This window comes from Rhinolophus sinicus, linkage group LG09 (assembly GCF_036562045.2).
Source record: "Rhinolophus sinicus isolate RSC01 linkage group LG09, ASM3656204v1, whole genome shotgun sequence".
Classification (NCBI taxonomy): Eukaryota; Metazoa; Chordata; class Mammalia; order Chiroptera; family Rhinolophidae; genus Rhinolophus; species Rhinolophus sinicus.
Genome location: NC_133758.1, coordinates 114,691,165 through 114,713,481, shown reverse-complemented (window position 1 = coordinate 114,713,481; position 22,317 = coordinate 114,691,165). Strand labels below are relative to the sequence as shown.

Here is a 22,317-nt window from a genome sequence, read left to right as displayed (position 1 = left end):
AGGGGGAATGACCCTAAACACCTGGTAACTTCTTTAGGTGTCCTAGCTCTTGACACAACATTGACCAAGGTCCTCTCATGTCTGAAAAGTTTGCCCCTTGGGCCAGAGGCAAAGCCCAGGGGTAAAGGTCAGCCAAAGCCCACCTGAGCTCAGGCGCATGCTCCCGGAAACAGTTCCCGCTCCTCACTCAGGTGGAGCCTCAGTGAGGGCTGTGGGGCTTCCTCTGCAAAACCATCTCGGACTTTGGCTCCATCTAATCCACACTTAGCGTCCATTACTTAATTCTCCTCTGGCCATGGAGCTATTAAAACAGTCCCAACAGACTAACTTCAAACGGTCTCCTATAAAGATTGTTCATCTAAATCTACAGAGATTTAGATTTTTTAAATTCTATTGTCTCCCATGCTTGTGATGTCAAGTGCTCAGAAAAGGTCAGAGCCATCACACCACACAGGAGGGCGGCCCCAGGGGAGGAAGGCTGTGTTGAGACCTGAGAAGGAATCTCAGGAATCTTCCATTTTGACCAAAACAACCTGCTTTAGCTACTGAAATAACTTCCCTGTGCAAATACAGATCACGTACTGCTCACGGCCATTACCCTCCCCCTCACCTCCCAAGTAAACTGTTTCTCAACACCTCCGCACGTCCCCCGGGAATGCTCTGTGGCTTGCCATGCTGTCCCTGTGAGGTATAATAAAGAAGAAAGATTTGGTCTTTGTCCCAGTTTCTGGCACACAGCTCCTGAAACTCCTGGAATCTCACTAGTGAGGACTGTCTTTTGTACACTAATGAGATGACAGGTGGCTGGGGGCCCAAGATAAGTTGGGATGGGGGCTGGTCCCCAGAAAAGCCAAGTCATGATGAGAGGGTTAGAACTCCAGCCCCACCCCAGGAGCTCCAGAGAGGGGAAGGGGCTGGTGATGGAGTTAATCACCAATGTCCAATGAGTTAATCCATCATGCCTACATAATGATACTTCCATAAAATCCCTAAAGGACAGGGTTCCGAGAGCTTGTGGGTTGGTGACTACTCTGGGGTGCTGGAACGGAGGGACGCTTGGAGAGGGCATGGAAGCTCCAGGGACCCCCCCACCCCCATCCCAGGCATCCCTTCCATTTGGCTGTTCCCGAGTTGTATCCTTTATAATAAACTGATAAACGTTAAGTAAAGTGCCTTCCTGAGTTCTGGGAACCATTCCAGCAATTCAGGAGAAGGGGGCTGCAGGAACCCCCCAGGTTAAAGCCATTTGGTTAGCAGTACAGTGGCCTTGGACTTTGGTTGGCGTCTGAAGTGGGGCAGGCTTGTGGTGGTCTGGAGCCTTTTACCTATGGGATCCGACACTAACTCCAGGTGGGTAGTGTCAGAATTAAACTGACTTATAGGACACCCAGTTGGTGTCCAGAGAGTTGGAGAATTGGTGTCAGGAGGAAAACCCTACACATCTGGTATCGGAAGTGTTGCGAGCAAAAACAGCTTAACCTGACAGAAAAGCAGGTCACCTTCCACCTGTAGTCTGCCTTTCCACAGGGTTAGCTCTGGCCAGCTGCACCCACGCCACGTGCCAAGGGTCCTGTGGCCCCCGACACCCCTCTGAGGCTCTGCGTGCCGCGGGAAGGCAGTGACAGTGCCTGGGTCTTTGCAGGGGCAGCACCCCACAGATGCCAGCATGAACTGTGGCAGCAATACAGTGTGGCTCCCTCTGCCCTCCCACGTGTGACACTGCTGTCTCTTGTCAGCTCACCTTTTACGTGTCAGATACAAACCGCCAGCTGTGTTGTCTTCCTGGTCTCTGGGGATTAACTTTCCTGTACCCCCAAATGCTCTTGGATGGTACTTAGAGTGATGCTTGCCTCAGTTTCCTTTACAGACCCTTTAGTTCCCCCACCACTAATGTGACCTGAGGACACAAACTCAACCCTGGTGGCCGACACACTGTAACTGTCCTGTGCATCACAGCCCCAGGCAGGCTGGGCAGAGCTTCCCGTCCACCCCCCAGACTCACAGCTGACCAAATGCAATCACTTCAACTAATGAAGATCAAGCTGCCACATCACTTCCGGCATTATCATCTCCACGCCACCCCATATTTTAACCCAAAAAGCACATGAGGCCTCAGCTCCCCCCCTTATCTGGTGCTTAATAACTGCAGACCAGGTGTCCCTCCTGGGACACAGCTGACGCAACAGGGACAAAAAGTCACCCAACAGCACTGAGGGGGCCCTGGCAGGACGCCTCCATCTTCACAAGGGAGGTGGTGCTGCAGGGCCGGGCTCAGGGGAGACCCTGTACCCCAGGACCCGCCCCACCCCACATCAGCGCCTCTGGCTGAGGACCCTCCCACTTGGAACCCCAGCTTGGAGCGACCTCATACGCTGGTGACGACGCCCTCCATCTGTGAGGTCAAAATCACTGTCGAGGCACGAAGATGTTATTTGGCCTTTCCCCCTTCTCATTAGCATTTTGGAACTGAGAAATAGTTATTTCTTTCCTTAAAAGATGTTACTTACGTTTATATATAATGGGCTTATTATTTTTATGGAGGGATAGATGTCTTTAAAATTTCCGTCTTTATTTCTAAAATGGCGCCTGCCAATACATATGGCCACATCAACACAAGCTCTTCAGGGGCTTCAGCCACTTTTAAGCGTGTCCAGGGGTTCTGGAAGCAAAAAGTGTGAGAACTGCAGCCTCCACAGCCTGACCCCGCCTTGGCGGTGTCCCCCGGGGCAGCGGACCGTGCCAGCAGCCAGGACTTGGCCGTGGAGCCTGGGACAGTCTGAGCCACCACCGGGACACTGAAGTGGCCGCCCATGCAGCTGTTCAGAGAAAGTGTGGAGACTTCCTCGTTCAGAAAAGATTTTCTTAGTAACAATATGGAGTTTCAGACCTTTTCAGCCGAGACCTGGGCCCCGTACATAAATGTCCCTGGCCAGAACCCCCGGGGACAGCATTCCATCCCGGAGGGCAGCTCTGAGCAGGGCATCCCGGGAGGTTGTGACCTTGAAGAGTGGCTCAAGTATGCTGCCCAAAGGCTTATCCTGCATGGTTCTGGCAAGACGCACGTCTCTGAGTCATTTAGAACATTCTTCCCTGCCTCCGGAATAAGCCACCAAAAGGGGAGAGTCAGAGGGAAAATGTCACATGTCCAGTATTTCCAGTTTTCTAGCAGAGCTCTAGTGCTGGCCTCCCTGGGGCTCCTGACACAGACACCAGCGTGTCACCATCTGCCCTCTCCCTCTCCCATGTGAAACTGGGGGCCCAAGCTCAGCAGCACACGTCAGCACACGGTGAAATCTCCCCACTGAGAAAACACAGATGTTCTCAATTAATGCTGGCCCCGGCTGTTTGCTTCCTTCTGCTTTAACTGTGTGACGTGGGAGCCCACAGCCCATGTGGAACACTCTGTGGGGGACAGAGAGGGACTGTCTCCCCGACCTCCTCAGAGCTGCCCACTCTCGCCTGCTGCGGGATCTCAGGACTGAGCACACGTTTACCAGGGGGAAAGAGGATCTATTCCTGACCTCAGAACGTGAGATTTACTCTTCTGAATGGGGCAAGGACCTTTATAATACCCGTTGCTGCTATCCATAAAGACTCAGCACCCTGCAAGACTAGAGGAAAAAACTAGTGTGCTGAACATACAGTTCTCACCTTCGGGAAGCCAAATCGACCCTGAGAGGTTATTAAAAAGTCAAATGAACTGAAACGGCATGTGTGTGCCCCGGAACCTGGTACAGGAAGAAGTAACAGAGAACAAGCGAGACTGTGATGGAGACATCGAGCAAGTCACGTGGCCTCCTTCATGCCGTAACCACCCCCATGATCGCAAACATTCTGAGAAACAAAGATGGGGTACAATTGCGAGAGTCTTGGTGCCACCTCAGGTCCTTCCCTCCAAAAGCCTCGAAACCCAAGGTCTTTGCTGCAATACTCAAAACTGTGAGGTGGCCACCACGTCTGATCAACTGATATTACATTACAACACAGGACAAAATATTATCACCTATGTTTCCAAACTTCACAGCTTCTAGACCATTCTGAAGCCACAAGTCCCAGGACTGGCAACAACATGGAATCTTTCCTGAAAAACTCCCCCAGCAAAAGGGAATTAAAGACCTACTCTGTGCAAGGCACTGTGAAATGAATTTACCTACATTTCCCTTCAATATTTACAAACACTGACAGTAAAGAATCAACACCCTCAGAGAGAGTCACTTCTTAGTCCACGTCCCCATTCATTCAAGGGAGTGGGATTTGGGTGGAAACAGATCCCCTCTCCCTTCTTCCTTCTATGGCAGCACCCAGGGTCCAAAGAACGTGTGGCTAGGGGTCCGAAGACATGAGAGAGTAGTCCTAACTCTTCTGCTAATGCCCCCTTCACCCTGGACAAGGAATTTGACTGTGAGAAGCTCCCATTTCCTCATTTATAGAAGAAAGACGCTCTCTCTCCCTCCCTTGTGGGGCTGCCGAGGATCAAATGCAGCCGTGGAAGCTCAGTGCAAGGGAGGAAGGAAAACACCGCCCAGTCTAACTCTTGTTCTCCTCCTGCTCAAACAGCAGCACGATATCTCCTGCACGCGGGTTCTGGAGTCGTGTGGAAAAATGCAGACACCTCTCCATCATCCCACCATGACAAGAGCAGGACTATGAAATCCAGAGGCCCATAACAACCAATTCCGGTTTTGGTGTTTTGTAAAAGGTTCTTCTAAATACAATTTACTTTATAAATATTCCCATCTAAGGAATCTTCCTTAAAGCATAGGAAGACAGGATGATAGAGAAATAAAGGGCCAAACAGCTCTAAGATTAAGATACACACACACACACACACACCCCAGCAAAATGGAAGTACTTCTTTATCAGTAACTAGATGTAAATGATTAAACCCTCCAAACGAAAGGCAGAGATTGGCAGAATGGAGGGGAAAAAAACCAAAAAAACAAATACATAATCCAATGATATGCTGTCTACAAAAGACTCATTTTAGATCAAAAGATACAATCAGATTAAAGTGGAAAGATGGAAAGATATTTCATGTTAACAGTAACAAAGAGAGTTAACTACACCAACATCAGCCAAAATATACTTCAAGTGTAAACTGTTACAAAGACAAAGAAAGGCATTATGTACTGAGACGGGTCAATTCACCAAAATTATGTAACAATTATAAACAAATATGCACCAAAAATCAGAGCCCCAAAAGGTATGAGGCAAACACTGGCAGAACTGAAGGAAGAAATGGGAAATTCTAGAATAATGCTCAAGACTTTACTCCTCTACTTTCAGTAATGGACCAAGCACCAGCCTGAAGATTAACAAGGAAACAGAACTTGAACGACACTATAAACCACTTGCCTACAACAGACATGCAGAGCACTCCACCCCATCACAGAAGGATAAGGGTACACATTTTTTCAGGTGGGCATTTTTTCAGGTGGGCATGGAAGGAAGAAACCATACGTTAGGCCACAAAAGAAATCTTAACAGATTTAAAAAAACAAAAACAAAAACTGAAGTCAGAAAAAGTATCTTTTCCAACCACAATAAAATGAAACTAGAAATCCAAGCAGAAGTAAAACTGGAAAATTTTAAAATATGTGGAAATTAACACACTCTTTAAAAAATCAATGGGTCAAAGAAGAAATCACAAGAGAAATTTTAAAATATCTTGAGACAAATGAAAACAGAAACACAACATGTCAAAATTTATGGGATGCTGCAAAAGTGATAATAAGGAATTTTACAGCTATAAATGCTTCCTTTAAAAAAGAGAAAGATCTCAAAAAACTTAAATTTACACCTCATAGAACCACAAAAAGAAAAAGAAAAAAAACAACAAAATCGAACAGAAGAAAGGAAAGAGTAAAGATTAGAGTAATAATAAATAAAATATAATAAAAAATAAATATAATAAAAGAAAAGCAATTAGGAAAAAAATCAACAAAACCAAAAGTTGGTTCTTTGAAAAGATCAACAAAATTGACAAACCTTTAACTAGACTGCCTAAGAAAAAGGAGAGGACTCAAATTACTAAAATTAAAAATGAAAGTGGGAAAACTACTACTGATTTTACAGAAATGAAAAGGATTATAAGAGAATGCTATGGACAGCTGTATATCAACAAATTGGACCTAGATGGAATGGATAAATTCTAAAAACACCATCTACTCAAACAAAATCATGAAAAACAGAAAATCTGAATAGATCCATAACTAGTAAGGAAATTAAACTAATAATCAAAAGCCTCCTAATGAAGAAAACCCGTGGACTAAATGGCTTCATTGAAGAATTCTATTAAATATTTGAAGAAATACTCAAGTCAACCCTTCCCAAACTCTCCCAAAAGACTGAAGGATGGAACACTTTCTAACTCATTCTGTGAAGCAAGCATTATCCTGATACTAAAGCCAAAGATACTAAAAGAAAACTATAGACCAATATCCACGATGAATACTGATGCAAAAATCCTCAACAAAATACTTACCAACCAAATTCAGCAGCATATTTAAAGAACTACACAGCTGACCTAGCGGGACTTACTCATGGAATGCAAGGATGGTTCAGCATATGCAAAGCAATTAGAGTAATAGAATGAAGGGGGGAAAAATACATGATCATCTCATTTGATGGAGAAAAAAGCACTTGAGAAATTCAACACCCTATCATGATAACAGCACTCAGTAAACGAGGAATAGGTGGTATCTTGGTCTGTTCAGGGCACTCTAACAAAATACCACAAACCAGATAGCTTATAAACAACAGAAATGTATTGCTCACAGTTCTGGAGGCTTGGATGGCCAAGATCAGGGAACCAGCCTGGTCAAGTGACGACGCTCTTCCATGTCATAGACTTCTCCTTGCACCCTCACATGGCAGAAGGAGCTAGCAAGCTCTGTGATGTCCCTTTTATAAGGGCACGAATCCCATTCATGAGGGCTGAACCCTCATAACCCAACCATCTCCCAAAGGTCCCATCTATTAGGATTTCCACGTAGGAATTGGGTCGGGGGGAGGACACAAACCTTTCTAAACATTCTCTTATCATAAACAAAAGAGAAAGCACCAAATAAAACCCATGGGGACCCAAGTAAATGTCAAAGCAGGACACTGTGCAAATATTTACAGAGGGAATAAAGTACGGCCACTAAGAATGCCACTTGTAACAACGCAGGGCCATTCGCTGAAAAATTCTTGGCAAAATTCCTAGATTAAGTAATAGCATTAGCAATAGCTCTTACAGGATAAAGTGTCCTTTTCAGGGACTTTCTAGAGAAAAAGAAACTGAAAATAAAATGGAGGAAATGTATTAAGACCTCAGTGCACGGAGTGTGGCTGTCTGATCAGCAGCGTGAACACCACCCAGGTGGGCAGAAATGTGTTCTCTGGCTCCACCCCAGACTCACTGAATTAGAATCTCCATTTTAACACAATCTTTAGAAGATACAGGCACATATTAAAATTTACAAGGTACTGTTTTCAGACACTGTTAATATTTAACTCATGTCAGTACTGAAATTTGTTAGCGCCCTCCAGGAAAATAAGTGAAAGATACGTGTATATCACTTCTTAGTTGTTAAGTTGACCCATACGATCCCTCAGCTTACCACCCCTTACTCCACAGCTATCACTATTCTAAATGTAAGTGGTTTGGGACAGACAGGAGATAGAACTGGCTCCCAAACACCTGTTGAATGAATGAATGACTGCACAGGTCCCTGTCAAAGCCATCCAGAGCCTTCCACGAAACTCTTGTCCCAGGTGAGCGCTCAACAACTTCTGGGAGCTGCATGACCATCCATCGGTGGCACAAGCAAATGACCAAGTGAGCCGCCAACACTATTCTGACCACTCTCAGAAGCTGGCTCCCAGATACAGCCAAGGAGAAAATTATGTACAGATGACGTAAAGGAACCATCAATACATTTAGGATTTTCTTCCCTCCCTAGTATCAGATTTGAGCCAGGAGCATCTTGAGCTCAGCTGTGCCCCTTCCCGATACCTACAGGCAAATCCCCACAGGCCAGGAGGGGTCCTGGGGAAGACACCTGGACCCCCTGCCCAAGGGACGGAGGAAAAAGGGAAGGGAGAAGCAAGTGGGCTCAGTATAAACCTCTTGGTCTCTAATCTAAGGCGCTGCTCAGCATTTTCCTGTCCCTTTAATTTGACCTCTCCCAGCTGTGGGAGGACAAAGCCACTCCACACAGGAGGGAAGGGGACATTTTTCCTGATAAATCCAAATGAACTTCATGGAAAGGGTTCAGGTACCCGTAGGGCTTGAGATGGGTAAGAACTCCGGGGGTCATTTCGTACCAGTGAATTCTATGAACTACGAGTAAATCAGGCACATCACCCCAATTTTGGATTTGCCGTGTGCCCATGCCAAATACTGGCCGTGCTTCTCGGTGTGCTGCCCTGGGTGGTGCTGGGTGACCCTGGGGACCAGGCCAACTTCTTTTTAAGTCTCATGGAAAAGAAAGAAACAAGAAGGCCCACACAATGGCCTCTTTTCACACATTTTCCCAGATCTACAGGGTCCCAAGGCTCAGACCACCCTAATGCGACCTCGTCCTGCCCTTGACCTGGTTAGGCAATAATTGTGACAGGTGGGAGCTGCTAAATTTCTGACCTGAGCACTAGAAGCCCAAGTGGTCACAAGGCCCAGAACACAGCCGCTGAGCTGTGGTGACTTCTGAACAAAGCATAACTTCTTAAGCTTTGTGCCCATAAAAGTCACCTGGCTGCTTCATAAAAATGTGGGATTCCACGTCCCAACCCCGGAAAGTCAGTTTCAGAGGTGAGAGCAGGGCCTGGGCATAGGCACTGAGAAGGAGGGGCTTCAGAGGTCACACCTTGACACTGCCTGGTCTTACCTGTAAATTCCTCCACCTGGGCATTATCTGAGTGTAACCTGCCCCGTCTGAAAGGAATGTACACGTGTTCCTGTCCATGCAAGTTTCCTAAGACATTCTTACTAAATCACAGACCACACCCCAAGAGGCTGCCCGGCTCCTGTGGGACCACGACGGTTGAGCGTCGATGAATGTTGAAATGTTGCCAAACTCCAAAATTCAAAAGAGTCAGTGTTCTCTGTAAGTTCAGAAACCCAGCTCTGGGTGGTAATTAAGTGACGGCTCAAAGACCAACGAGGGATGGAGATCCTTAGATGATGCTTAAAAAACTCACATTTTATTCCACCATTCTGAAATTCCTCTAACTTCCTGGAAACCAACAGTGTGAGTCCCTGAATTCTACCCGCGGTGTTCTTTCTCAGTTAGTGTGTATCGCCCTCTATCCCACACGGTGGTGCCTGTTGTCTCTGCTTTACTGGCACAGGGACAAGGGCAGCAAGAGGTGCCCCCCGTCCGTGCCCCCTGTGCACGAACACCACAGCCCACAATGAAACTGTGCTGCAGTGTATGGTTGCCTGCCCCCCAAATTGGAAATGCATGTGTTTCGGAGGGTCTTTCCCACCTTTATGTGTGCGAGTGCTGGGGAGGGGAAAATACCATAAGCCTCGCTCCCCTGCCACCCCCCAGCCCCACCCAACAACAGAGTATGTGAGTCCTGGGCTAAAATGACACCCCTGCAAGCCCCCACGGAAAGCAAAGGGGCAGAGAGCTGCCAGAGACCAAAGGCAGTGCCTAGCCCGAGGGACACTTCTGAGCTGACGCCCTGCGGCCTAGCACTTCTGTGCAACACCCTGTCAAATCCCCGTGGTGGTCACCACTTTCATACCAACAGAGAACAGTGGGCAGGCACCCACTCCTCCAGCACCCAGCGAGGAGGGGGCCATTGGTTGGGCAGAGCAGACAGCAGCCTCTCTGGACAAGAGCTACCTGTGCGCAGGCGTCTCCAAGACCTTGATCACCACCCTGAGGGACTCCTGCCATCCACCGACAAATGGCAGTTGATAGAAGGGACAGTCAATGTGTGAAACAGGTGATGTATTTCTCTGAAGAGCCAAAGTCAGAAAGTGCCACCTGTGTCTGGGGCAGTGAGCACAGCTCCATCAGGTGTGAGGTCTCCCCACATCCCCTCACTGCACCTTAATCATCGGATAGGGTCCCTCAATGGCAGGGGACGATCTTTGGAGAAAGAGGAAATGTGACAAGGTGTGTTCATCCCAAGCGTTTCTAACAGACTATATATGTCACCAAGGTGTAAAAGAAGATCAGGTAGGCCTTGGTATTCATTTTGGGCAGAGAAAAAGGTCCATTTCCCCCCAAGTCCCTATCTGTTCATTTCCCCGGCTGCACCCCACCCACTGCCCGCCACTTGTCTAAGAGAGAGCGGCGGGTTTATCTGGGTGCAGTTATTACTTGTTACATATTAAACAATTAAGATTGGAAATGGTTACATAACTTCTTTTCACAGCGGACATCCAAGAGGCTACGGGATCCTGGGCTCCGACGGGCGGCCAGCACCGGGCTGGCGAGCGGCGCTTCGGCGAAGATGCGGCCGCTCGCATCCGCTGGACCACATCGGCCGCGGAGAGCGGCGCGCTGACCGCTGGGCTGGCCCTCCCAGGCCGGCGTATAGAAGGACAACAGAGCCACACCGCGGCCGGGACCGCCAGTGCACCCGCAGCGGCGCCGGGCACCGGCCGCGCCAGCCTTGCCGCACGGTGTCGCTGCGCGACCGCGGATGCGGCACTGGCGGCGCACTGCGCACTGCGCACTGCGCAGCATGGGAAAATCGCGCCGCGGGATCGCACGGCTCCGCGCAGACCAGTGAGCTCGGCGCGCAACGTAAAATCCCGGGGTTCTAGGCACCCCCAGACACAGCCGGCTGTGCTCCAACGCCGAGAAGCGGCAAAACCATCGCGGCAAGGGTGGGATACCGCCCCGCCTCCCAAATACGTCCAGCGGGACCCAGCCCCGTCACTCCAGACGTGACGCTACAGCGGAGCGTCAGCCCCGCTGCCCTCGGACCATACCCCTCAGCTTCAAGGGGACGGCACTTCTGAGGAAGGTGTGGAGGAGAGCAGGGCCAGGTCCACGTGCGCTCCAGGAATCGCAGGAACAAAGCCCGATGGCGTGAAGCGGTTATGCCCCAAAGCCCCCGCGGGGCCCTCCGGCGCACGATTCCCGCTCCCTGGTTCTCAGCGCAATGCGCCTGCTCGCTCCAGGGCCTCTAGACCTCCCCCGCGGGCCACCTCCACTCTGATGGGAGAGGACACACACACACTGGCCACTCTCCAAACCCCAAATCTTTCTTACCCGCCCGTGAAATGATACAGAGCACCGCGCTGGGGGGAAATCTCAGGCTCATCACCAGTTAGACATGTGACAGGCCAGTACAGGACCCCCCAACTCCCCAGACAAGGAGAGTGAAGAAACAGCTGATATTCACCCTAAGAGAAAGGGGCTCCAGGTGATCAGACCCATGTTCTTTTCATATTTAAAGTTGATCAAATAAAAGCAGATTTGAGGCAGCTTCTGAGAGCAGCCATAGGTGGAGTGTGCACCCCAAAATGGAGGGCAACAAGCCTTTCGCAGTCGGGGCAGATCACCATGGGCCTGGGCTGCTCCCGGAGGTAGAGATGCAGCAGAGTAAACCAAGGCACGGAACCAACCCTGAGAATCTAGGAGACATCAAGGTGCAGACAGAGGAACTTGCCCAAGATCCTGAGCAAGTTACCTGCAGTCCCCAGCTTTCCCCTGGGACTCCTGCAGCCTCCAGAGTGCGAAGAGCAGGTCCCCAGGGCTGAAGGGCCTCCTCGGTCACACGCCCCCTAGACAGATCCCAGGGCTCCCAGCTCAAAGCAGCTGGTCCGGATGTGGGAGAGCAAGAGGGACGAGGAACAACGACAGGCAAGGAATCCAGAACAACCAGCCCTGTGCCGCGTGCCGCCCTCCCCCCAGCCCCGGCTTCCCCAGGCTCACACACCCGAATAACACACGCACAGAAGTTCATGCCGCTGCGGACTCTGAGTTCTGGGTAACCAGACACAAACACAGAGAAAACTTTTAAAATAAATAAATAATGCAAAAACCGGAGAGAACAAACTTTAGGAAAAAGTAAAACAAAAACATACACAAAAACTAGTACCTCCAAAAAGAAATTAAGGGGGGGGAAAGCAGTGTCTCTAAAAACCAAGGATATTGTGCCATTAAAGTAAGAATAAGAATTTTAGGTGATGATGTTGGGTCATTGTAGGTTCACTGACGACAACACGTGTCCCATTCTGGTGGGGGAGGCAGTGGGGGTTGGGGGGCAGGGGGTATATGGGAAATCTCTGTATTTTCCACTCAACTTTTTTGCAGTGGATCTACAACTGCTCTAAAAAATAAAGTCTATTAAAAAAAGAATAATCAAAAAAGAAATAAAGAGATCCTTAGAAATTAAAGATGAAAACAGAAATTTAAAATCCACTAGAAAAGTCAGAGTCCAGTTGAGATGCTCCACAAGCCAGAACAAGGCAATAGTCACAGAACAGGGGATAAAAGATAGAGAACCAGTCCAGGCTGCTAACCACCAAACAAAAGCCATTCTCACAAGAGAAAAGAGGAAAACGGAAGAAAAGAAATTAAAGAATTAATTCAAAAACATGTCCCAGCCCCAAAGGATCTGAGTTTCCGGTTTGAGGGGCTCTGGACATAACAAATAGGACAGATCAAACCCCCAACAAGGCTCATTTTCAAGGAATTTCCAAACAGAGACACAAAGAACACCCTACCAGCTTCCAGACATGAAAAAGCGCAACAACAGCAACAACAACAAACCCTGAACATTTTTCATATAAAGAATCAAGAACCCTATTAGCCTTATTTAGAGCCACATTCTGCCTAAAGACAATGGTAGCCCTTGCATTTTCGAGGGAAAGCAAATGTCCAACGTAGAAATCTATTCTCGGACAGACTATTAGTTCTGAGTGGAGAATAAGGACATTTTCAGACATGCAAGGTCTCAAAAAATCTGCACGCACCTCCTTTTTGGAAGTTATTATGGAATGTTCGCCATCAAATTTTGGAAGGAAACCAGGCAAAAGGAGTCACAAGATCCAAGAGAAAGGCAAAGGGCACCCTCCCCGGGATGATGGAGAAGATTCCAGGAGAGCAGGAGCCCCAAAGGCACAGGAGAGGTTGTTTCCAAAAGATAAAACTGGCCGAAAACCCAGGGTGTGTGAAAGGACATTTGCACAACTGTGTCAGTTTGGAGGGGGGTGGGGCTGAGGAGTGATAAGTTCATAAAGGACTAAGCAGATGCGAAAACAACTCCAGGAGAAAACAAAATGTGCCGCGAGACAGAAGAAGTCATCGCTGTGCCCACAGGGTTTGCCAGGAGCGGCGTTTTGCGGCTGTCACGGCAGCATCAGCAGTACTGCTGGTCCAGCCATGTCACCAGGAGCGGGGACCAGGAGAGGGCAGTGGACGAGGGGGATGGGACAGAGGCCCAACTCCTCCCCTCCCAGGCAGGGACTTCAGAACACATGGGACTCTGGGGGCTGGCAGGGCGGGATGGAATTGCAACGCATTTCACAGACATCTGCTTAAAAATGGACGTAAAGACAGGAAAACACCAACGGATAATCCTGATGACTTCTGGGGAATTTAGCCTTTATGCACATATATTACTCTGATTAAAAACATCAAACCAAACTTAAAAACAGTCTGCCCTGAGAGTTGAGGGATTAGAGCGCCAGGTGACCCTTCAACCGGACAGAACTTGTGTGGTGAGGCCAGGCCAGCAGGAGACAGGCCCCGCCTGGGGGGGGGGGGGGTCGGCCATTCCAGAGGCTTCCTGAGCCCTACTGAGTCCTCACTGGCCCCGGGGAGGGGAGATGGGCCAGGCCCAGCCTGCGGTGAAGGGGTGACCCAGCTAGGGAAGGCCTTCCTGCCTTATCCTCCTCCAGGGGCTTAGGTGTCAGAGTCTCATTTCCTGGAGGCGGTTCCATGCAATCCACACAGATCTTCAGAGAAGGGACGAGCATTCTAGAAAAAGCTACCTGCAGGCTCTCAGGCCACCACCCGCAGCCTGTGCTGGCCATATCGGCCACTTAGAGGGCTCTGGACAGCACCCAGCCCCACCTTCCGCCTGCTGGGAGCAGCACTTCCGAGGAGGCGCCCAGATTTAGAGCAAGCCATCGTCCTTGGCCAAAGGAGACTTCCTACATGCATGAGCCCACTGCACAAACTTCTGAGCTTAAAAGTTACTCGGTTCATAGTAGCTGTTGGTCACTGTGGGTTTCCTGGAGCAGGGAATCCTAAAATTATTACTACTATTAGATACATGGTATTATAAAATGTTTATATTAAAGGGAGTTCTCAACTCATAAAAGGTTGGAAGAAACCACTGCCCAGACACTCTGAGGGATGAAAGTTAAAAAAACAAGTTAGTAAACCAGAGGCCCAGCTCATCAGAGAAGTGAGTCCTTGCAGGGTCTCTCCTCCAAGAGCGTCTCACGTGGGACCCAGGCAGCTTGCGGCGAGTGGCGCTGGGTCCTGCCTGTGGGCTCCCGCGTGAGCGGATGAGAGAGCAGGTACAGAGGGGGCCACAGGCACCGCTCGTGGTTGTCCCTTTCAGAGGCCCTCCGTCATGGAGCTCCTGGTGTGACATGCCTGACAGCTTACAGATGGGGCCAGACAGACTGTGGCCCCTCCACGCAGTCCCATTTCACAGAGAAGCAAGGAGCCCAGCCGCCAACCCTGCTGCCAGCTGTGGTGACAATGACGATGTGATGATGAGGGCGAATGTGCATGAAGCTCTTTCTGAGGCCACGTTCCCAGGAGCGACTATAGCTGCGGGTGCTCAGGCAGGTTGACCTGGCTCAAAACCCCAGCCAGGATTCAGAGGGACGCAGGGCTGTCCCCCGGCACAGCCTTGGGATGGTGGGCAGCGTGGCTCCCAGGGGCAGTCAACCCACCAGGACCAGCAGTCCACACTTATCTCAAGCCCAGGTGAGCAAGCTTCTCTGCAGACCCTAGACACCAATCGACCTCAGGGTTCTGAAGACAGGTATCCTCCAGCTTTGTACCCCTGGACAGCAGAGGTCGCTGGACAGCAGAGGTCGCTGCACAGCCAGCTCTGTAGCCCATCTGAGGTTGGGCATCTCAGCCGTCTCTGCATTTTTGCTCCTGGTCGCAAGGGACCAGCCAGGTGAGGAGGACATTGCACCATTGGACCTGTGAGGAGTTCCAATGACCTGCCATACGTAGGCAAGCAAAGGACTCTTACTCATAGGGGCTGATGCTCAAAGCAGGTAACTATCAATTCCATAAGGTTTTACGTGTAGACAGCTAACCTGCACAAAGCACCAGGACGCAAAAATAAAAAAAGCAGGGTCCTCCTTTCAGCAGACCTGGCAGATGACTAGAAAGCAGGATAAGCAAGCACACAAGTTGCTCAAAGCCATGGCTGAATGCGTCAGAAGCAGTGTCTCCGAGCTCTCGCCAGCAGCCTTGCACTGTGAGGGGGTTCACCCAACTCCAAGGGCATCTACCTTCACCACAGCACTTCAAGGTGAAAATCCCCGGGACTCCCACAGCACCGGTGAGCCGGTGAGCTAGTTCACTGGTTTGGACTCACCGAGCTAGTAAATGGAAGAACCAGGAGTCCAGCTGAGATGGCACGCTGTGTGCAATGGTCAGTATTGCCACTGCCCTGAATATCGAGAGGGAGCAAAATGGCGGGAGGGGAATTCCTCCCAGATCCCATCCCCACAGTGGAGGCTGAAACACACAGTCCACTCTGGCTGCTCCAGCCCAAAGAAGAGCCTCAACTTAAGGATCTGAACATTCTAGGAGCATCGGCTCCAAATCCACAGGTAAATTCAATGATTGAAAACAGGAATGATATTCTCCTTTTCCCAGTGGTATCCAGCCATGACACCACCTTCACCCTGTGGGTCCTAAAGCAGGACTAGGACTGAAGGGGCAGGGAAGTTATTCCCACCTGGACACCCCTGCTTGCACAAGAGGGCAGGAGAGCAGTTAGGGGAGCAAAGCACCTCTCATTCCCAAGCTGACCCCTTCCACCGCACAGGCCAGGAGTCCGTGGGTCCCCGAGGCAGGAAGTCAAAACCATTCAATTCCACTTCCAAGATGATTTTTGATAATTCTAGGGCATGGCTTTTTTTCTTGCCATCTCAAAGGAGAGTCACACCATTTTTCCTTCCATTGTTAAAGAAGGGCCGTCAGGCTTTCTAGGAGCTGGTGGTGGTCAGCTTCACCTGCTTGCATCTCCTCCTGGTTAACTGGCCCCATGACCACCAGGAGCACAGACAAAAAAGCCCATTGTGCCAAGACCAGTTCAGAAGCTCCCTGACGCCATAGGTGTCCCGTCAGAGGGAGAAGATGAGGGACAGAGACAGCTCCCAAGATGTGTGCGGCTAAAATACTAACCCAAATTAAATGCCAGCCAGTGCTGGGAGGATAAGCTCAGTTACGAACCCATGAGCACAGACCTGGTAGAAAGTTTCCAGGTCCCCAAAGCACCTGTTTGCCAAGCCTTGCCTACCAAGTAGCTCGACTGTCTTAATTTCTTCTATAACCTCCCATACTTCTACAGTTAAGAAAAAAATACAATAAGTTAAAAAAAAAAATCTCTACCAGCAGAAAAAGTGTTATTTAAATTTTAAACATAAGACTGATTGCTTAATTGAAAGGCAAGCAAGTATTTTCTGCTCACGAGCCCTAAACAAACCCAACTTTGGTTTAACAAGACTGAGACAGATATGACATGGGGTTTATGCCACAAACTGCAAATGCAAAGGTGTCCTTACCGTGAAACAGAACAGAAGTCCCCTGCAGCCAGCTCTCCGAGTTCTGACAGGCAGACCTGCTCGCCCCTCCACACACTTAATTACACGCTACCAGTACACAGGTGTTTCTTCCTTGCAGGTAAGAGGTGGACAGGACTCGGAGGAAACAGGTTCTGTACACTTTGCCCCCTTTAAAGCATTGGGTCTACCAACCCACAATTTCTACAGTCCTAGATGTATAGATGTTTCTGTTCAAGCAGGAGTTTGGTTGCTATACACAGTAAAGTCTTGAACCAGCCGTGTCATCAAAATCAAAGGTTCTGGGCTAGCTCTTAGTTCTGACTTTGTTGTTCTCTCCCAGTGGAGGCTGACTGGCCAGAGAGACGGTCACTGCCACGGGGCCAGTACAGCCCTGGCTTCCGATCCTGGCGGCCACCACCATACCCAGACCCCAACAAGTAGCTGGCGTGAGCCTGCCCAGTTCCAGGGTCCTGGTCCACAAATAAAAGGCATTTTGCCCTGCCAACACTGCCTCCAAAATGGTACAGAACTCGGGCAATATGCAATTGATGATTTTAGGAGTACACAGCTTTTATTAAAACACCATTTTTTAATTACAACAAACGTAACTACCATATCAAACTTATGACTCAGTGAATACCAACATTTTCTCCGAAAATAAATATATATTTTCATATAATCAATGGGTGGACAAAAGAAAATGTTGATAATGGCCTCAGCGACAACGACAGAGCTCTGGAAAGCTGGGAGGCCAGGGAGTGGTAACGGGCCCTGCTAGTTCTTGGGTGTGTGACTGGCAGGGGACGTCCTCTGGGCTATTTCTCTTTCAGAGGCAGATGTACGCGTGCAGAAGCATAAAACACACAGGACTGAAAAAAGAAATCCGAAACTTGGGCTCTGGTAACAGCTCTGTCATGTGCTGGCCATGTGACCCTGGGCATGCCAATTTAACCTCTTGAGCCTCAGTTTCCCCACCTGTAAAATGGGGATCCAGGGGCTGTAGAGGGCTAAAAGCAACAAGGCTTCGAACATGTCTCGTAAACTATGAAATGCTACAAAGTATCAGTCGCTACACTTCTCAGTTACACAAGCGCTGGCTGGCGCTGGCTGGGTGTGTAACCCGGTCTGTCCTCAGATTCCCTCCCTGTAATCTGGAGATTGGCCTGTGTGGCCCTTCTCTTTCAAGTATTCCCAATAAAACTCAAATGTTACGTGCAGTAATCCTAGAGTTCTGATGTTAACCGAAAAAGCCAGCCTCCACATCATTCCTGGAAACAAATTTGCTTCCAGGGCTTTTATTGAACAAAATCTTCCGCTAAAAGACACTTCACTATCCCCACAAGTTGGAATTAATTTCTTCTGCTATACAAATCTAGATTCCACCTACTTTTCCTTCTAGAAAGAAAGGGGGGGGGGGCTCCAAGTCAACTGCTGTGAGAAACCACCAGCCTCATGCTGTAAACCCCAGCCAGCGCCTGTTGCTCGCTAACATGTGTTCTGAGTAAAACCGAGCGAAATGTTAAGTAGAGCACCATTTCTGAAGCTGGGGGCTCCAAACGGCTGATTCAGCATTTTCAGAAACAAAGTGTTCTGGGCCTGGCCCTGTAAACAGCAGCACCCAGAAAGTTGTGCAATTACGCGTATTCACTCACGAGCGCTACTTGTTTTGGTCTTTTCTTTGCATCTCTTGAATGAAACTGGGTACAACATTTGCGAGAAACCCTTCTTTCTAGTGCATCGCGGATCCAGCACCGTCTCAGTCACCTGTGGCTTCCCTACAGTACCCAAGGTTTCCGTCAAAGCAAACGACAAAAAGTTGGCATTTCTTCCCACCCCAGGAGAAGAGGAACACAATAAAAAGTAGAGAATACCCTAATTTCCATAGCGCACATGCTGCAGGGCCTCGCCAGGCAGGCTTTTGGAGAGGCAATCGGCGAAGGCAGACAGTTGCATCAGAAATTTCCTTCTGCAAACGGTACGGCTCTTATCACATTTCCACGGCTGGCGGGCGGCTAATCCGCGAGCCCTCAAGTTGGGGTTAGGCCCCAGCGGCGGGTAACGGGGTCACTAACGGAACCCAAAAAAAACCATCCCGAGACTGGGCCGCGTCGGGCTGGGGAGTGCCCGGCTTGGCGTGGGCTCAAGGGGGGCTGCAGGGGACCCTCCGGGCGGCCCGGGAGCGCAGCCTCGGCCCTGACCGTGGACGGGCGCAGCCCCCACCTAGCCTGGCCCTGGCCCGTGAGCTGCCGGCGTCGGACGGGATGGTTCAAGGAGGCGCTGCCCGGCTCCACAGCTCCCGGGGAACCCGCGCAGAGCCCGGCCGGCTCCGCCGCGCCCGCAGCCCCCAGCCCGGAGGCGACGCCCTTCCGCCCGCCGCGCCCCCGCGGCGCCCGGCGTCCCCGGCCCGGCGGCCAGCGCGCAGACAATGACTGCACGGGGACCGCCCGCCCGCCGGGCCCCGCCGCGCGGACCACAAAGTAACTTGCGGCCGCGATCCCCACCCAACTCCGTACCTGCGCGGCACCGCTTCGGGGGACCCTCGGCACAGCTGGGGCAGGAGCTGGCTCAGGGGGCGGGTGGGGCGCGCGGGGCGTCCCGGCCCAGCCTAGGGGCTGCGCGCAAACTTTGGCTCCGCGCGGGTCTCCGCGGCCTCCGAGCGTTGAGCCCGCTGCCGGCGCGCCGCTCGGCCCTTCCAGCCTCCTCCTGGCCTCCCCACCCCCTCGAGGGGCTTTAAACGCGCGGGCCCCGCCCGCCTCCGCCGCCTCCGCCTCCTCCCCCGGCCGCTTTTCCTGCTCCTCCTCCCGCCGCCGCAGCCGGGACCGCTCGGCGGCCGCCAGCGCGGGCGGAGCCGCGGCCTAGGCGCAGGGCGTGGTGCGGGCGCGCGGGCTAGGGGGCCGGACCCTCGGGGCCCGCAGCCGGGCGTGGGCGCCCGGGTCCCTGGTCCTGCCTCCCGGGAGCCCCAGACGCGGGACCCCGACAGCCCAGGCTCGAGCGCCGGCGGAAGACACATCGGACCTGTCCCGAAAGGCAATTTGCAAACGAATTCTTTGAAACTCAAAGTCTTAACTGTATGGTCCAAATCCTGCATCACCAACACAGTGCAAGGAGGACCGAGGAGGCGCCAATGCTGGGGCCTCTGTCTGGACCGCGGTCCAGCCCGAGGGGAAAGGAATCTTGGGTTTGCGGTGCCCGCTCACGGCCAGCTAGGTCTGGGGCCTCTTCTCTCTGATCTCAGTTTCCCCATCTGCGTGTGAGCACTGGAGTGAATGCGGGTGGCAGAGGGAGGCCATACATAGGTTCTCAGCGCCCCCAAGCCTCAGTGTCCTTATCTTTGAAATGGGCTAATAAGCCCCCCTGAGGGTGATATCCTAGGGGTTGAAAGAAGTTATACCTGGGACAGTGACTGGCACGGAGGAGACCGCGAATGAATGAAAACCATTATCATTAATATAATTATTAACGTGTCTACGGAGTCAAAATTACAATACAAATAGGATAACAATAATTATGTCTTTTTCTGGATCTTCATGTTATTAAAACAGCTAAAACAATAACTTTTTCTGAGCATTCATTTATGCCAAACGGCCACCAATCTCTCACCCAGCCCCCACTCTGGCCCTCTGAGGTTGTCACTGGGAGATGTCCACCGTGCAGATTAGGAAATCCAACCTCGCAGAGGTTAAATACCTTGCCCAAGGTCAAGTAGCTGGTAAGTGCAGAATAAGGATGGTGCCAAAGCCCTTTTCAGGCACTTTTTATAGCTCCTGCTTTTCACACCTTTGGATGGATATATCATGAAAGGTCACCCTTTCCTGTAACTGAAATAGGCCTCCTGAAAATGTCTACCCATTGGTCCAAGCCCAGAAAACCATGAGATGAAAACCTAGAGAGAATGACGTGAAGGATCTTGGATTCCTGGGAGAACAGAACACAAAGGACTCGAGAGAAAATTACAGAAGAGAAAACTCAATTTGGGCCAACTTCTTACAAGTGTATGAGGTTGAACCTTGTAGCTTTGCCGAAGGCACCACTCAGCCTGCACCAGCCACGGGCTTGTGTAGATGTCTGAACGGCACCTGGGAACAGAACATCGTTTTCTCCTGAGTCCCATGCAGGCAGGTTTCATGCACTATAGCCCTGAACCCCTATATCCTTCGATGACTTTCCTAAGAGTAGGGAAGCACAGTTAGCAAATTCATACATTTATATTGATAAAATACATGTGTCTGGTCTTGGTCCATATCCAAGCGTTGCCCGTTGATCTGATAATGTCCTTGATAGTGTTCCTTTCCCCTCATCACAAGAACCCGTGTAGGGTCAGGTGTCAACTTACTGTCTCTAAACGTGTGGGTTTTCAAACATTACTATTTACTGAGAGGGGATCAAAATAAATGTCCTCCAGTGTTTTCCTGCTTACATGGATCCCTGCAATTCCTGGGACAGGCGCTCAGCCCCCACCGTCCCTGGCTCTCCGCAGATTACGCGCATGCATCTCCTTTCTGGGCAAGTCCACTCAGGGCCACTTTACAATCCAAGTTCATGAACGTGTCACTGTTGTGGGGGTAGAAGCTGCAGCTGTCCCCTGGACCCATGTCCTGGCCACGCCTGTACTGTGGGCAAACTGCACCTGAATCCCTTTCCCTGCCGCCAATTCCAAGTGCCCACCGCCCACATGACAGCAGCCAGGGTGGACATCAGCCATTCAGTGCTCGAGTTACCCTGGACCACCCAGCCGGCCAGGCGCAAGGCAGTGTGGCTTTGTGTTCAAGAGCTTCCCCAAGGGGAAATGGCCTGGCTGCAGCTAGGTGTCAGGACTGGAAGCGGCATTTTGTGAGGGTGAGGAACTCACTTATCCAAACGTGCGCAAAGGCTTGTTCAGCTGCATTGAGAGAATCCGATGGATTCTATAATTGGTACCTGTCTCCTCTGTTGACTGTAAGCATGTGACAAGGGCATCTGTGTGCTCTTCACTGCTGTCATCCTGGCACTGAGCGGGCACCCAGGGAAACCCCTCATCACTGGGAAGTGGTTCCACGCACAGGAATTTAGCAGCAGAGCAGCAGGCAAGATGCTGTGATCCCTGGCACCATCTCATACCTGCCAGCAGCCTTGGCAAAGGGAAGGTGTGCAGGTGAGCTGCTCACTGACAGTGAAGCCCTCTGGCCAGAAGTGGCCCTCACTTCTGCTTGCATGGGCAGAGGCCAGTCCATGGCCCAGCCACGCAAGGGCAGAGGCGTGGGAGGCGATGCACCTGGAGGGCAGAGCTGGACCCCAGCCAGCCATCAGAGGCGATAAGCACTGCCAGCCCACCCCAGCCCCTCACCGTGGGGAGGGCTTGATCTGCAATCACAGTATAATCATAATATGCCCCCCAGGAACCAGAGGCATCTGTTCACCCTGCAGACCCCTGGGCTCATCCCCACCCTGAGGAGTTTACCGCCCCCCAGGGTCACTCTGCATTTTGAACAGACTGCCCCATGATCCACAGCTGCCAGTATTCCAAATACAGTGGCTCCTTGAGTCGTCCAAGCCAGAGGAGTACAGGCGGCCCCAGGGTACAGAGATGGGGAGCCTGGATGGGGAGCCTGGCGGCT

General features: G+C 50.8%; 1 protein-coding gene across 3 annotated transcripts in view; it reads right to left on the bottom strand.

Annotated features, from left to right (window-relative positions):
• GRB10 (growth factor receptor bound protein 10) overlaps window positions 1-19,534 on the bottom strand; it is a 127,098-nt gene extending 107,564 nt beyond the window's left edge. For all 3 annotated transcript variants that reach the window (XM_074341041.1, XM_074341040.1, XM_074341042.1), the window contains exon 1: window positions 19,237-19,534. The gene's annotated coding sequence lies outside the window, so the exon portion shown is untranslated. The remainder of the gene's footprint in view (window positions 1-19,236) is intronic.
• Window positions 19,535-22,317: the final 2,783 nt, after the last annotated feature.